Source organism: Lissotriton vulgaris, unplaced genomic scaffold (genome assembly GCF_964263255.1).
Source record: "Lissotriton vulgaris unplaced genomic scaffold, aLisVul1.2 SCAFFOLD_663, whole genome shotgun sequence".
NCBI classification, from domain to species: domain Eukaryota; kingdom Metazoa; phylum Chordata; class Amphibia; order Caudata; family Salamandridae; genus Lissotriton; species Lissotriton vulgaris.
In genome coordinates, this window is record NW_028255020.1 from 404,836 (window position 1) to 422,830 (window position 17,995).

The 17,995-nt window shown below is 42.7% G+C and overlaps 1 protein-coding gene and 1 long non-coding RNA gene across 10 annotated transcripts in view; one reads left to right on the plus strand and one right to left on the minus strand.

Moving 5' to 3' along the window:
* Positions 1-17,995, plus strand: part of LOC147659347 (kidney mitochondrial carrier protein 1) — a 267,840-nt gene that overhangs the window by 221,158 nt on the left and 28,687 nt on the right. The window lies entirely within an intron of this gene.
* Positions 1-17,995, minus strand: part of LOC147659348 (uncharacterized) — a 138,704-nt gene that overhangs the window by 62,194 nt on the left and 58,515 nt on the right. For 4 of the 5 annotated variants that reach the window (XR_015307285.1, XR_015307281.1, XR_015307283.1 and 1 more), the window contains exon 5: positions 7,798-8,032. This is a non-coding gene — a long non-coding RNA (uncharacterized LOC147659348). Of the gene's footprint in view, positions 1-1,527; positions 4,694-7,797; positions 8,033-17,995 lie in introns of those variants that run through there. The other variant, XR_015307284.1, reaches the window with a different exon arrangement.

Here is a 17,995-nt window from a genome sequence, read left to right on the forward strand (position 1 = left end):
CTGTTGGAAGTCTGATAAGTCCTCCTATGCTCTCTGTTCTTGTGGATTCTGACTAAGGCAGACAGGAAACTCTCACTCTAAATCTGCACCAGGACCCCTTTTTCTTCACTGGGCAGTGGAGGGAGCGTCACTCCAGTGCAACCTCTCTCACCCACACAGAAGAGAAAAGGCGCCCAGGGTCTTCAGGATTTCCTACAGGCAGGGTCAGGTCAACAACTATAAGGGGAGAAGGGTGGTGAACCAGTAAGGAGCGTCCCTAAAATGGGAGGTCAACCCTCTGATGATCCTACCCCCGCCTTATACTCCAGCCTTAACTCCAGCCAGCCTACACTGCAAGACAAAAAGACTGACCAGCATTCCGCCTTATATAGGCTGACCCTCAGAGGTCCAGAAGGGACCAGAAGGTTCTGGAATGCCCTACTCTATCCTATGGGACAGGTCCCAGGTATGACAGTTGTGACAGTTGGTAGCCACCATTTTGTGACTCCAAGGGAATTCCTGTCAGGAAAGGCAATTTGGCCTGAGGTGAAAAACTATAAGGGGGAAAGAGCACCTATCCCCCAGATCAACACCATAAAAATCTAGTGGACACAAAAATAAATAAAGGCATGAGGGGCAAAAAGGGGACAAAATAAATAATAAATTGGAGGGGCTACGCAAAAGGTCAGACAGGTCTAACACATGGGAAGTATGATTGGATGTTTATGCATTCAAAGAAAATATTTGGATTAAAAGTAAGTAACCTTTCCTTAGCCATCATGATATTTTAGTAAGAAGCCCTTTCCAAAGAAAGAAGGACTAGGTGGATAGAAAAAACAAATGAAGAGATTCACTCAAACTGGTTGTATAACCAGGCTTTGTCCACAACTGTATCTGCCCTAGCATCAGAGGAAAACTGTAATGCTTGGCAAAGGTGTGCACTTCCTCAGAGTTGCTGCTTTCAGATTACTGAAATGGGCGCCATTCCCATGAGAAAAGCAGTGGGTTCCTTCTGACTGGTAGAGTTGGTTCTGGAGCGAGAGAGAGATCTAACACCCTTCTGGTAACATGTAGTTACGCAAGATGCCATACTAATGAGGAGAGAGCCACGGTTTACAAACCACCGTTTTGACTTAGGCAAGCACATAGTTTGATCTATATAATATCTAGAGTTTCTTTTAATGTCGTTGGGACAGACAGACCTCTCGTCTAGAGAAGGAGGATTAGAGGAAAATGACAGTAATATTGTATAGCATATAAATGTCAGCAAAGTGCCCGGGATTCCCTCCCTCTGCTGTTTGATATGTGGGCTGATACAAAAGGTCACTTTCCAGGATTTGCGTTTCTGCTCTCACATATTTATTGGTTCAAAAGGAGGCTTTTTAATTTAGACAAAACTAAGTTTGTTCCTGGAATAGCATGTTATTTGCTTGGATGGGGTACTTTTTTAGGCTCCTCTAGAAAATATATAATCGCAGACATTGTGAAAAAAAGCTATTTTACAATATGTAATGAACACAGCAAAATATACTTTAACAAGATGGTTGATTTTCCTTTTTAAAGTTCCTGTGCAGTCCTGGAGGAGGTTCAGATGACAATGTAGTATAAATAGTTAAAGCGCCACCTCGCTAATTGAAGTCTGCTTCCCAGTGTCCTGGATAGCAGATAAGGCCAGCTCTGTTGCGCTTCGAGGGACAGGAAAAGAAGATCTGGATGGAGTGGCTAATCAATGACCATCAGAATATTTGCTGTTTTTTACTTTTTCAGTTTCAAGCTTGAGAATATGTGGTGTTGGACAAAGGGGTACCGTTAATTCCTGACTACCTTATCAACAGGATGTTCTGTTTTCACTTGAGTTCAGGGAATTGGGAGCCAAAGTCTTAGCCTTATTTGCCGCAGTATAAAATGTGAAATGCTATCTCACACTAATGAGTCATTTAAGACCCATTGATATTTTTCTTGTAGAAGCATGTTTAGCTTCCCCATGTTTAGTTTCTGCAGCCCTAAATAGTGATCAACTGTGATGCTGTTGCCCTAAGCCAGGAACCTCTTCCTGATTTGTCAATCTTTTCTCAAAAAGACTATTGATTCTTGACTTGAGTCATACATTTTCATTGTATGTTTAGTCAAAATCAGCAGAGTCTTATGTTGTCAGTGGTGGAAATACTTCAGACTAAGTAGACTACTCTGAGTTACAACATGTTTATTTGGTGAGATTGGTATGTAGTCCTCCAATCCCCTTGTAAAGTGAGATCATCTTTGTGGTTTTCCTACCATTGCATTAGAGTCTGAGATGATGGATTTTGTGGGAGGGTTTTTTTGGAAGCTAAGTATTCCTGCCAGAATGATCAGGCACAGGATTGGAATAGGGCCATCCCAGTCTCCTGAAATCTGACACCACTGGTTCGGCAGGCACCCTTATGATGGTCTCATTTGGCATTTCGCATTATGAAGATATATGAACTGTGGAGCCTCGTGGAGAACAAACTTATTTGACTGTTGGATGAAGCATTGATAGAGTTGGTGATATTAGGGTGATAGTCTGATCACCAAAAGCCAGGATCCAATAACTTGCATCCATGATCACACTACAGCACTGAATTGGTTCGTTCAGTGTCAAAGTTGATCGATTGCAATTTATCTGCAGTCCATTAATGCAATTGACCATGTTCCGTAGTCGTTGACAGATCTACCTAGCAGAATGGGGCTATAATCAATCTGTCAGCTAGAGGAATGCATTGTTGGTGCTGGTCCCGACAGAGAAATGTTACATCCGTTCATAAACTCTTCTGAGTTTCCATGCTTTTGTCTTCTTTAATGATATGATATAATTATGTGCAGAAATATGGAAAATTCTGTGCTTGCAGCGCATGAAGAGCTTGAGCAGTCATATCTTTTATGACAGTTGGGGAGTTCTATTCTTGCTAGGCCATTGGGCAAACTTTCCACTAGTGGTTCAAATAGTAGTTACAGCTCCATCTAGCTGTCCTAAAGTAGGATACATTGAACACACATCATCTGGTGTGATAAGCCGAAGTGATAATAATATGATCATCTTTAGAATCTTAAGTTCTTATAAGAACAACATTGAAAACATTAGGAAAGTTTGCAAACTAAAAAAAGATTTTTTCAAGTAGTCTCGCATTGTATAAACAGTCCTATATATATAACAGATTGAAATCTTTACAAAAGATACTAAAAGAAGTAAAGGAAGATAAATCAAATTAAATAAAATCAACAGATTCTTTGCTGCATTTGTACAAATTCTGTACTGATTTAAGGACCTCCCTTCCTGTTTTAATGTTGATAATCCTTTTAAAGAATGACTTACCTAAAGACAGGCACTTAGATGAAAACAACAATGAACAGATAGGGGTAATCACATCTATTAACTCTAAGAAGACGTTTGCGGTTGACCACTTAAATGGAAAAGGCAATTAAGAGTGTTCCTTTCAATTACTGGCCTATCTTCTTTGATGTCTTGTAATATAGCATATGTCTCTTTTTATTAAAACTCAATTGGTAAAGAGATTAACGTTGTTACTCCTGTAACTAAAAAAGCACCGACTTAAGTGCAAGGAGACACAGTCAAAAGGGGCGTAACACAGGCCCCCGGGGGCCGCAGGCTCCAGGGGGCCCCTTCAGCACAACACTCTTGCAGAAGAGCTCCTGATTGAGCCCGGAGGGGGCCCCTTCACGTGCCTTGCAGGGAGGCCCCCTCGAGTTTCGTTACGCCAGTGACGGTCAAACTGTCAAGGCTTCGCTTGCATTCCGGCTTGTAGCCTATGAGTGAGTATCGCAGTCAAAATATTACTTTCCCAAGGTATTTTTATATGTATTTGGCATTGGTATAGTGCAAACCTAGTCAAAAGGCAGCATACCACAGTATACAGTCAAAGGCAAGGATACATTAAACATGTGATTCAAGAGGTAGCTGATTTCTGTGGTAAAAGAGGTGTGTCTGTAACTCTTTCCTGAATTGAAGCAGGGTTGGGGCGAGCCTCCTAGAAATGGGGATGCTGTCCAGATCCAGGGTGAATAAATGGAATATTCCCATTACCTTGCTTTTATCCTTTTTATGTCCTGGCTGCGGGTATGTCAAGAGCCAGATGAGATGGTGAGCCTGGGTTCGGGTGAAACGGATTCGGGTAGCAAAGGCTTTGTAAACGATGCAGGTAGTTTTGAAGATGGTGTGGACCAGGAAGGGAAGCAATTGGTGAATCAGAACGGGGGTAATGTGATTCTATTTCTTCAGACACTGTAAGAGACGTGCTGCAGTGTGTAGGATGCCCTTAAGCAAGGCTACCGTGGAGTTTGGGATGCTATGGAGCAGAGTATTTCTACTATATAGATGTATTAGTACAAGGACTTAAACAGCAGTTCTGTATTCTCAGGGACGAAAGGCTGACTTTGTTCAGTAAACAGAGGTGCCATTAGTCTGCCTTTGTTGAGAGAAATTGGTGTTGTAGATCTTTTTCAGTGTTCAGTCTTTGATTTTGTACTAAAAATCCATCTTGAAACTTTCTGTGTAAAAATTCTTCTTGTACCCACTTCTATATATTCACCTTAAATTGTTGCCCCTTTATCTTTTCCAATACCTTAATAGCTTCATCCTTTTATCCAGATTGAATTGCTAATATCGCAGGATTTTGCATGTAGCATTCTTCTCCTTCATCCTACTGGTTTTAGGCATCCGCTTTTCCATGTCTTTTACCTGGTCAGTAGGATTACATAAGAGAACACTGAGAAAAACAACATCCATGTGGTATATCGGGCATTCGAGCATTTAAAAGTTTTCAAATATCCAAGGCTGTGATCTGTCCATACAATCACTTTGTGCAGAGCCCCATTTCGATAGTGCCTTCACTGAGGAAAAGCCTCTTTTCAAACCAAAAGCTAAAATTACTTGATCAAAGATCATGTAATTTCTCTCTGTAGGTGTTAAGGCTCATACGCTACTGGAAGTAATTAAACTGTGAGTGGGTGTCTCTGAAAACGCATGGTTCCAGGTGCCGGCGCCAAAGCAGTCGTTTCCACAGTGAATGATCTTGTTCAATCCAGATGTTTGAGAATGGGAGCAGAAGTAAAAAATTATTTCAAAAATTTAAATGATTCGTCTTCTTTTCCCCATTAAAAGCATACTCCCTTCTTGGTCAGTTGTTTTACTGAAAGGACATTGGTTGAAAACCTTTGATTAACTGTAAAAAATAAAAATACAAACAAAACTAGAGTTTCTGAATGTTCTTCACATTCTGCAGTTAAGACCATTATAGATAGAAGAAGTCTCAAAGCAACATTTATCCAGTTTGGTATATAACAATTGGTTTCTAAACTGTTGTGAAGTCACCCTCTCATATTTTCAATGTACTGATGAGAAATAGGAAACAATAAAATGTTGTCTAAATAAATGACAACAAAAATTTCTAAAATATCCTGAAATGTATCTGTCACAAAGTGTTGAATTCAGCTGGTGCATTACAGAGGCCAAACATCATGACCAAGTATTTAAATTAGCCACATCTTGTATGCCGTCTTCTATTTATCTTCCTCTTTGTGTATGGGATACATTTTAGGCTGCTCTTAAATCGAGCTTGGTGAAGACTTTTGCTTCTAAGTTTCAGCTTAATCCAACAATACAGACATTAATGTTAGTGTAGAACTGATCCTAATGATGCTTGATTCAGTGCTCTATAGTTGATATAGGAGCTATAGGTTCTGTCTTCCTTGGTGATAAAAGAAATGGGAGCCCACTTTGGGGAGGTTGAAAATCTTCTATCATGGTGCAAAGAGGATTTTCTTTTGTCAGGCCTCCAAGCCTATCATAAGTATGCAAAAAGCGAAGCTTAGAAAAGGCGGCATATGTGTGGTTTGGCCTTATACATAAAGTTGGACAATGGGTTCAAAACTTTAGAATTGATGATCACTTCTTTAACCCCACCCACATTTTAATTGGGCACCTATGTGATAATTCAGTTTTAATTCTACATATATATACAAGAATCCAGTTAAAAACAAATGAGTGATTATAAATGAAGTACATAAATAAATGCGTGCTGAAGTTAACATCCTGTTACCCTGTAAGACAGCTGGTTAGCCATGGGTGACTTTAACTCCAATTAAATGAATCATCTACATGAAGACAAATCAAATCCCAATTTAGGATGAATTATGGGATATTCTGCAACAACCAACCTATACCTAAGGAAGAGATGGGCAAGAGGAGGCCTTACCCGCAATGGGTCTGAGATTCCTCAACAGTAGTTTCTACAGACAGACCTGCAGCTCTAACTCAGTTTTCAGGGAAATACTCTTGGATTCTATATTGGCTTGACTCCGTATCTCTCCTTCAGTCTTGAGCTTCAAAATTGTTAAAACACCAGAAAGAAGCCACCTCCCTCAGATTTTAACAATTACACATGTTAGCATTCTCTTTGAGAAAATCCTATCCTTTCGGGGTCATACAACCATAGAGAACTTAAAAAGAGTAAAATGGATAGCCAAAGTTGAAGTAATATTTTCTTTCTCTGGGCAAACGCTTGAAATCTTGGTAAACCATCAACTAAACAGTGGTGCTAATGAAATTAACCAAATCAAACTTAGGCAAGACTTCTCATGTAGAATACTAACATTATAATTATAAAACTCTAATTAAAACAGGCTGTTGCAGAAGAAACCCCCTTTTTGTTTCAATTAAAATCTCCAAATGGAGAAAAGGCAATTGCAGAAAGAGAATAAAATCCATTCTCATTGTGATGTACATAAAATAGCTCGAACATATGCAAAAAGTAAATAAACAAGCTGTCTGGTGTGCCAAAAAACAATTGAGGGATGAGCTCTAGAACACACATCTAGGAACATGCAAGAAAAGGAATCCTAGAGCATTTTAGGATTCTTTTAATAGATTGACATACAGTGATGTAATGTCATAAAACCATAATGTCACAGAAGACCAGTTGATAACTTGTTTTGGAGTCCCTTTATGAAGACGCAACTCAAACTCTTTGTCCCTCAGCAAGTCTCCGAGCCACTTATCAAAACGACAGAAGGAATAAATATCAATATTAAAGTTTCCCTAATTGTAAAATGGTGACAGGTTAGTGCCCTGGGCTCTAGTGGATTACCTGCTCACTTTCTTTTTTTTTAACTAATAATCATGATTTCTGGACTAATATCCTTACTTTTCTTTCTAACCAATTACTATATACTCAAGCTACTTAAGAGTGTTGTCAGTGATTTGTCATTTAGCTGATTCATAAAAAGGGTAACACTTAAAATCCAGTAAATTATCATTCTATCATCTTGCTGGATATCTTGGCTAAATATTTTGCTTATTTTATTCTGTGACATCTTCAGTTGTGCATTGCCCAACAAAATCAAATCCCGCTTTCATAAACTTCCTTCTGCCCTGGCGTTGGTACAGATTTAAAGATGCTTACTTCACATCTGTTATTATTGAGTTTACAGCAGCCGTTGATAAGATGGTAACATCCTTGCTCTGGGGAAAACTCCATATATGGGACATACCCACATTTTTACTAGAGGCCATCTTATTACTACACACACACACAAGTGTGTCATGGTCAAAATTAAAAACAATGGCGTAGGTACTAGACAAATGGACACTAAGAATGGTCTCAAATACGGGCCTGCCTGCCATCTTGTTCAACATTTACATAGCTGATTTTAATGACAGCCTAGATAAATCATGGTTATAGCTCATCCACTGAAGCTAGGCCAGCTCATGTTGCCAGCACTACAGTATGCACATGATGTAAATGTAAAAAATGTAAATTGATACTTGTATAGCGCACTACTCACCCGCAAGTGTCTCAAGGCGCTTGTACGAATACCGCTGTGGAACCCATCCTGGCTTTCCCTGTGAGGCGTCCACTCCTGGGCACCCCCAAGGTGGAGGCCAGGCATCCTTAGCGTTGTGGGGGCCGTTGTGGAGATTAAGCAAGCTATTGCCCAGAGTTACAGAGTGGGACTCCATGATTGGAATAGGCACCGAGGCGAGAATTATCAGGTCCGTGGAATTTAAGCTGAAAATTAACTTAGACAAAACAAAGATAAAGAGAATTGAACAAAAAACAAGGAAGCAAGGCTCTAGGTATATAAATAAAGGTACAATTGACATTGTATATTCCTACAAATATCTGGTTATTACATTTGAGCATTGCAGCACCTATTATGAATATGTTAGTCATAAAAAAGAGGCTAGCGCTTTGGGCCACGCTTTTAAATCATTACATGCCAAAACACAGAGCTCTGCTATTGAGCCTTTACTAAAAGTAATAAAAACTAAACTTTTACCATCTTTAACCCGTGGCTTAGAATCCCTCCCATGATCCTTTGCATTCTTTTTTGGATAAGACTGTAAAGTTTACAGTATCTATTCTGCCTCCTTCCATATGTATCTGAGATCAGGTTGAAGTTTGCTCTGTGCAGTCAGACCGTTAAAGTAGGTTATCTTTTGCCACATTTTTCCACAAAATTAAGAACTCCAATGTCCAAACGTTGAGCTGTCATATCTGGTCAGAAATAACCGGGAAGCATTTAAATACAAAAAAACAGTGGTATTAATGTATTCCAAAATCTAAAGATCACTGAAATTGGACAATCTGTGGAAGAAAATAATTAGTCACAGTATTTTAAATAAAATGAAAAAAGGGGGAAACATTATTGAAAGATAAATTTCCTTTTATAGAAAATTAGCACATTTTCCACATTGTCTCTAACGCATGGGCTGTGAATAATTCTTATACCAAGGATATAAGTCAAGAATATTTCGGGCAGACTTACTCTAACATTCAACCAGATCAGATTTGGCATTTTTTCCAAAAAAGACCACGTCTCTCCATGGGTGATTAGGGACTTCGATGTAAGATGCAGAATGTGTGGCTACAAGTCGAAATCTATGCTGCATGTATTGTGCTCATGTCAAGGCCTTATCTCTGAATAAAATTTCCTGCAAAGGCCGCTTTTCATGTCTATGAACATTTATACCTATTTTCATTCCCAAACTGCATGACTAGTAGGGGAGACCAAACACAAGGAGATGATGGATGGATAGATCGCTGACACCTTTCAGACACACCCCTAATCACAGATCTGGGTTGAATCCATCATTATTCTTTAGCTTACTTTGCCACCCCAGTTCAGACCCAGCTATAGGCAAATCATTCTTGAACCTGTGCCTCATCGGAACAGTCCAGACCAAACTCACAAGCCAGGTCTTCCCTGGACCGGAAACAGGCATCCTGGGACTGGTTTTGGGGTAACACCCCTCATCAGCCAGGCTAGCTTGAATCCAATGGCAAAGGGAGCAAGGGACCCAGGTCTGGGCATACCCTGCCAACTTGGAAAGTACAAAACAAACACAAGGAAATGATGGACGGAGCGCTGAAACTTTTCAGACACTCGCACCCAGTCACAGATCTGGGTTGAAACCATCATCATTCTTTAGCTTACTTCGCCACCCCAGTTCAGATCCAGCTATATGCTAATGAGTCTTGACCCTGTTTCTCATGGGAACAGTCCAGCCCGAACTGCCAAGCCAGGTCTTCCCTGGACGGGAAACGAGTATCCAGGGACCAGTTTCGGGGTTACACCCCTCATCAGCCAGGCTAGCTTGAATCCAGTGGCAAAGTGAGCAGGAGACTCTGGATGCTTGTTTCCAGTCCAGGGAAGACCTGGCTTGGCAGTTCGGACTGGACTGTTCCCATGAGGGAACAGGGGCAAGACTGATTTGCATGTAGCTGGGTCGGAACTGGGGTGGCGAAGTGAGCCAAAGAACGAAGATGAATTCAACCCAGATCTGTGACTGGGGCTGAGTGTCTGAAAAGTTTTAGCGCTCCGTCCATAATCTTCTTGTGTTTGCTTTGTTAGCCCTAAGTTGGGGGAGGATGGCCAGACGTGGGTCCCTTGCTCACTTTGACACTGGATTCAAGCTAACTTGGTTGATATGGACTGTTCTCATGAGGCACAGGGTCAAGACTGATTTGCATATGGCTGGGTCTAATCTGGGGTGAGCTAAAGAACAATTATGGATTCAACCTAGATCTGTGACTGGGGGTGAGTGTCTGTAAAGTTTCAGTACTCTAACCATCATCTCCTTGTGTTTGCTTAGATGGGGGAGGCCTTCAACTAATATTTGTTTGCATCACACAAATATTGAAATATTGGGGGACAAAAAAAAAACATAACCAATAAAATGAAAAAAACTGATAACCTTAATTTACAGGAAAAATTAAAAGCCTGAGTTTGTAAATGTTTGTCCATGCATGTAGATATGGGACTTTATCCACTACAATTTTCTATCTCCTGATTTGTTTCTCCATAATGTATCATACTGAAATGTCTGTATGTATACCTCTTATGTGTGGTCATGTATCTTTATATTCTGTATTTTCCTCCAACTGCAGAGTAAAAAAATAACTAATCTCCCTAAAATTCATCCAATCACCGCTTTATTACTCATTCTATTTTGCTTCCAAAATATTCCTTACGTGCACTCTCGGACTCAACCCAAAACCTCTTTTACTACTATGAACTCCCAATCAACTCTTTTCAAACTCTTCCCTTCTGTATCTATTATTTATCCTACTAATGGGCTCTCCGAATTATCCTAAACCTCTTTTAGTACTATGAATTAAATAATACTTGCTAACCTCTTCCCGCCTCCATTCATCCTCTATCCTATTCATCCAACTAACAGACTCCCAATAACAATTTATATTTACTCCAGTAATGGAACTTTCATAGATTCATGTGCTTGAATCATTCCCCATCATCGAGTTGGGAGTCCCAGGTATATCAAAATATCAATGCAAAGTTAACATAAACTAGGCCAATTTCAGTTTTGTAACATATCCCAGTTGTTTTGTAAAGGAGACCAAATATAGGTTTCAGCCAGTCAGGACAATCTACCCTTAGAACACTCCTGAGAGAAATCTCAGACCTTTCGATTTTTCTACTGCACGTCTTGCTAGGGAGTCTCCACTGAGCTCTGCTCAGTTTTCTTCATCTGAACTACTTCAGGGTTTTTTATAAACCATTTTCTTTTCTTCTTTAACTATTTAGTACTGATTGTACCGTCTTCAGTCTGCAGTTTTTTTCTCCTGTCTTTATTATGTCTGACAAGAAGAAGAGTCTTTTTAGAGCCTGTGCCACCTGCTCCAAGAAAAGGATTCATACTGACGACCCTCACAGCGACTGAATCTATTGCCTTTATCGCAACCACAAGGCTAAAGATTGCAAGAGTTGTCATACCTTTTCCACCAAGACATTACGAGATCGTGAGGGGCGCCTTCTTATTTGGCTTTAAAAGTTGAAAGCCAGGAAGGAATTACTTTTAAGTGACAACAGTGATGAGGAGTCTGCATCTAAAAGATCTCACAAAAGGGAGAAATCTCCTCACGCTCATTCATCCAGAAAATGCCCTAAAAAGCCTCCAAAAAGACCACACATGGGTCTTACAGGTGTAGTCCTAAATCCCCTCACAGATTAGAAAAGGAGAGAAAAAGTCATTACTCGGGGGACAGTAAGACAAAAAAAGACAAGTTCTAAGTCACCTCCTAAGGGCAGGCATGCTTTTAAAAAGCCTTCCTCTGTACCACCTGTGGATAAACCATCAATGAAAACTCTACCGTCGACGAAGTCTTCAGCCGACGACACTGTTGATGAAAAAATCTTCATCGTCGTTGACGCGGAGTGATGTCCACCAGTCTTCAACGTCCAAAGCCAAAATACCTCCATCCACAATTTCCGCTCCACCATCCCTGCAGGCACCATTGTCGTCAAGGGCTTCACAATCATCGCCAACCCTTACACCGCTGAGGTCATTGTCAATGGTAACACCGGCAACAGCAACGATGACACCGGTGACAACATTGACTTTGTCTTCATTGCCGCCTGTATCGACATTGTTACGGTGGCTCTGTCAACGAAGGAAAAATTGCCTAAAAAAGGGGAACACATCTGAATTAGACACCTTACACCAGAGGTCACCTCACCTAGTAAAGTGACACATACCTGCTGAAGAACAGGATTCAAATGACAATGATGGAACTTTTGGCTGTGCACAAATCCCATCACAGTTACATGTGAAGTGTCAGGAGGATGACTATGAGGAGGAGAATGAGGAACAACACTATTGTATTCCTCCAGATCAGTATCGCCAATAATACCAAAAAGAGAGGATCTGCATGCCATCTTCATTGCTCACTGACTTTTCATATTATCCGACTACAGAAAAAGGTTTCAATCCGCTGCTGCTCATGTTGAACACTCTGCATTACCATCTCGGCAGCTGTCTGTCCATTTCACTCTGCAACGAGGTCCAATTTTACAGCCAACAGTTATTCCACAGACAGCATCGCCTGCTGCTCAGCAGAATCCGGTAACTACTTATGATGACCATCAAGATGAAGAGCTTAAAGATCCGCACCAGGAATGGGAGGATTATCTCATACCCACACCATCTTTTCCCACTCCAGTTCCCATCAATTCACCACCGGAAGACATCTGTGGATTTCACAATTTGCTGGAAAGGGCTGCCAAACGTTTTGACTTGCTAATGCCAGCATCTCAAACGGAATGCTTTCTTTGGCTTTATAGATATAGAACATTTTAGGAAGTCTGTACGGGCCATTCCAATTGTTAGCTATATATGGGAGGAATGCCTCAGTCATGAAGAGCCCAGCCACAGTGACTCCAGTTCTTCCCAGGTTGGAGAAAAATATAAAGCACCTGTCTTGAGGGCCATCCGAAGCCTGACTGATCACTCAGGCTGCATAGAGAAAATCTAAGAACCCGGCAGCTCCTATTACAGCACCTCCAGATAAAGAAGGCAGATGCCTTGATAATGTTGGCAAACAATTCTCCTCAATGTCAGTCTCTTAGTTAGGACAGCCAGTGCTCTTGCAAGCTTCTGACGTTCTGATCATGAGATGTGATGTAGCTCCATACACAGATCAGCTCCCTTATCACAGGAAGACTAAAGCAAAAAAGATACTCCAGGAAGGGGAACGGCATCCTCAGAGGTTATAAACTGTCAATGGACATTACTACCACAGCTTTTAGATCACTGGAAGACACAGCAGTCTTAGCTGCAAGGGCTGGCTCAGGGCTACATCTTTCCGACCTGAGGTGCAAAACAAATTCCTTGATCTTCCCTTTGATGGAGGCCTTGGTTGAGAAATATATTGATTTGGCTATTCAGGACATCACAAAAAAACATTGACACTGATACTTCAATATCGTAAGGTACGCTTTAGAGAAGTGCGAGGAAGAGGCCTTCCATCATATAGAGGTGGATACCAACAATATCTGTATACCTCTTACACCTCCTCTTCTCAGCCATATCGAACACAATACAGCCAGCGTCAACCACAATCTGCAGCATACTCCAGATCTGCCCCTAAACCAAAAGCAGGGCGACAGGGAAAGGATTTCTCATGTCGCTGATGACAATTTTCAGGCTCCAGCTATCCCCCTCCCCACCCCCACCCCTCCTCCCTTCTTCACAGGTCTCATTAGGGAGAAAGATTTATACAGAACTCCAACATTGCATGCACTCCACCCCGCCTACAAATTGTGAAACATCTACATTTACTGTGTTTGGAAGCCATTTTGATGCTCCAAAAGAGGGAAAGGGTTTTCCTTCCGTTTCTTTTTGGTACAGAAACATTTTAGACAATGGCAACCTATTCTAGTCTTGAGGACTCAACACCTACCTCAAAAACCCTTCTTCATGGTCACATTGCAGGACATTTATTATGACTTGTAAACCCAGGAGATTGTATGGCCAGTCTCAACTAACAGGACGCATACTTCCACATGCCCATCCATAGCCTCCCACAGGAAGTATCTTGGATGTTCTATAGCCAGGAGCTACTATCAATTCAAAAGTCCTGTCATTCGGGGTGAAGCCAGCAGCAAGAATATTCACCAAATATTTTACTCTGGTGGCAGCCTTTCTAAGGAAAAAAAAACATCACAGGTTTCCCGACTTGGACGACTGGCTGATCAAAGCACTATCAATATTAGCAGTTCAGTCATCCACAGCAGCTTGCACAAGGCTGTTCGCCAGTGTAGGCCTTACCTTGAACAAAGCAAAGTCAGTCTCACACCCTTCCACGAACATCACCTTTCTTGTGGGCGATTCTGGACACAACTCTCTAGATAGCCTTTCCATTTCTCGAAAGGCAGACCAAATTGATATTGCTGGCTCAGCGAATCCTAAGAAAAAAGTCACTTTCACCTCACTGTTACAAGTCTCTTGTGGGAACAATGTCATCATGCTAACCAAACAAAGAATTACACGTTGGATCTCCAGTGCTATTCAGTACTGCCATCAATCTGCAGGAAAGCTTCTCCGGGCCTCTGTGCTTGCCCATTATACTAGAGCAGTCTTGGCCTCCCCATTCTATTTGCTGGAGTACCCATCCAATGCATCTGCCAAGCGGTTATCTGGATGAGTACCCACACCTTTACCAAGCACTACTGTTATATTCCACAGTTCGCAGTGACACAGCAGTGGGCCAAGCGGTGCTGAGAAACCTTTTTCAGTAATGATGAGCTTTCTCTTTCACCCCTCCTTCCTTTCCTTTTTTCTTCTACATGAAACTATAAGACTGCACACATGTTTTCCTTACTATTGTACTCTTTTCCTCCTGTTCCCTATTATTTGCTATAAATTGGAATTGACCTAATATTATGTTTACTATTATGAGTTACGTGTTTGCCTCTTATTGCCATTTTAAAAGATCATGATTTAAATTAAGCATGTCTTTTTTTTAATGCTCAGAAAATTGTTACTTTAAACAAGTCTGTTGACCAAACATGTGCTAGTAACTGCTAGCTACTCAGATTCAAGGTTGTTAGTTTATGAAAGTTCCAGTACTGGAGTAAGAAAATAAGTTGCTTACCTGTAACTATAGTTCTCCAGTATTAGAATCTTTCATAGGTTCACATGTGACTCACCCTCCTCCCCTCAGAAGCTTACCTTTTGGACCTTTGCAGGTGTATATCTTGCACTAGTGCTATGAAAATCTGAAGGTCTGAGGTTTCTCTCGGGAGTGTGTTCTGATTGGCTGAAACCTATGGTTGATCTCCATAACAATCAAATGGGATATGTTACAAACTGAAATGTTTATGTTAACTTTGCATTACTATTTTCTGTCTCCATTAACTAAATACACGGCTGAAGCATACACGAGGGAAAGGGCATTCCTGAGAGGGCGCTATCGAGCAGTGAGCGAGTGAGCAGCGAGCAGGGAGCTGGGAGTAAGGAGCACGGCTGAGGCGAGGCTGCGAGGAGCCGAGAGGAGCCGGGACAAGGCAAGGAGCCTCCACCCCCACCCTGAAGCTCCAAACTGAGTCAGAGCGGCACCTGGCACCTGGAACTCGCGCCTCAGAGCAGCAAGAGCAGCAAGTAAGAGGAGCAGTGGGGGCGAGCGCGGGCAGGTGAGTGTTCGTGGTCCCCTGCCTGCGGCCGTGGTCCCCGCTCTGCCTGCTTTGCTCTATCTTACGCGCACTCGGCCCGGCGCCTGATATCTGCAGTGCCGGGGGGGGGGGAGGAGTGGTGGGCAAGTTTGCTCGCGGTTCCCTGCCCCGCCTCGCCCTCGCCCGCGCGCCCTTCTCCTTTCCTTTCGGCTCCACGGTCTCCACTGCACTGGAACAGACCGGCGAGCTGGAAAAGCCGGACAAGCAGGAGGGAGCTTTTTCTAGTACTCTTTCCCTTCTGTGCCCGATCTCCGCCTGCCACCTGCCTGCAACCTAAAAATACCACTCCCAAGGACAAATAATCAAAAGCTCAAACAAGGAACCACCAAGGAACTAAACAAACAATACTAGTTTCACAAATCTAACCCCCGCCTCCCCTCTCCTGTGGAATCCACCCTCGCTCCCCTCTCCTACGGAAAATCGTGAGACAGGGGCGGGAGAGGGGTTGGAGGGCTAGGCAGGGTTTAGGGGGACTCGCAAAAAAGCAGCCGCAGCTGTGTGCAGTGTGACACGAGATCTCCAGAGAAGGAGGCCACCAGAGGCTCTGGGGGCTTAAGACCGCGACTGTGGTGGTTAGTAACTAGCCGCGAGTGAGCCACAAGAGGGTGGCTGCGTGTCCCGCGGAGTCTCTCCCACAGAGTGTCTCATCAAGCACCACTGCCCCGTGGATTGGTGAACATAGGGCTAGACTGCGCTGTGCTGCGCTGCGTTGCATGAGATAAACACACAGGGGCCTGATCGGCGCTACCGGCACAACCCACTGGCAGCTCTCTAATCTTGCAAGATATATAAGCGATAATAAGGAAAAAAACTAACACCAAGGTATTTCCAAAGGCAACAGAGAGGGTGAAGACCAAGGAGACAAAGGACAAAGGACATAAACGGATATAAAAAAGGAACAAATAAGAATAAGAAAAAGAAAGGAAAGCAACGAAATGAGGTCCGGGAAGCCAAGAAACTACACGGCGCCAACAAACCCCCCAAAAGACTAAGGAAGCAAAAGAATAATTCTAAAAGGGACCTAATGGATGTTTGCGACGAGGGAAACGAGAACGGGAAGGACAAGGGAAAGAATGGAGACGAGGAGGGTGAACTCCCCCTGATTTCCCCCCTCCACATTAGCCATAGGGACACCAAAGCACGCGAGTACTCACATAGCCCATTAGGGAGCAAATCGGGCTGTCAACCAAAAATTTACCAAAAAAATTCATTCATCAAAGATTCCAGCACGGCTCTCTATTTAAATAGAGCCAACGCAAGCAATTTACCATCCCCACTCCATCCAACCAAAACAAACGGGACACCCTCTTCAAAACAAGAACCTCCGGCGAAGGAGAAGACCAAAGCTGACCACAAAAAAAGGGAATACAGAGCAGTGCAGTGCAGTGGAGGGTGCATCGGCAACCAGAGGAGAAGTGAGTAAGGGGCCTCCGGGAGACCAACCAGCACAGGCCCAGGCCCCGGGAGAAAGACAGGACCAGGGAGACCCAAGTACAAAAACAAAACCAGCCATAAACTGAATCGTTTAAGTCCACATGGAGGAATATACAATAGTGTACCAAAGGGCGACCCCAAATTTTAACATCACATCTCATCTCATCAACAGCCAGTAAGGAAAGGAGCCCCACAACCTCCACAAACATAACAAGACACAATAATTACCACAATTATACTGAGGAGGAATACCTCGAATGCTCAGTAACCAAGAAGAGAAGGCAAGGCTCATTGGGATGCTCACCGGGAATCGACGAGGGACAGGGCGGACCAGTCAGGGCAGCAAACTGGGGACCTCAGGACCTATCCTTGCAGGATAACAAGCAGAAGAGCGATCCCACCAGTACGCTGATCCATCAACACAAGGACAGGCTAGTAAGGCATGAACTCAGGAACTTGAGGGAACCCACAACAAGGGCAGACTCAGACACAGATGGGCAACCAAACATCACAACTTCACAGGAAGCAAGAGTCCAGGGTCTATGCGCATCTCAATCCAATGTCCCACAACGCAGGAAACGTGATAAATCTGAGAAGCAAGAGGAGGGCGCAGAGCAAGGGCGCCCCTCTAAACCGACTGAAACAGAACTTCTAGATCAATCTTCTGTATCCACCATACAATCCAACAGAGCATTTACACCATCAAGGATAACGGACCTTGAAACCTCGTACCTCACCCCGGAAGAGTGGGAAGAACTGGTAGCATCTTATCCCGCGGCCTCTAAGAGGGACTCACCAGAAGAAACCATCAGCGAGAACCCGGGGACATAATCACCAAATGCAAAGGAAGACATCTGGGCCTCCCTTCTGCATACAATGCAACTATTGGTAAACGCTATTCAATACCAGTCGGATAAGATGGACTTACAACTCTCTGACCTCAACTCCCTGTCAATATTCGTTGCTAATATTGACTGTAAGCTAGCAGAGCTGAACGGCATGGTAAAAGGAGCGCAAGCCGAGACCCAACTAATACAATCCAATTGCTCTTGTATCTCAATTGTGGATAAACTGG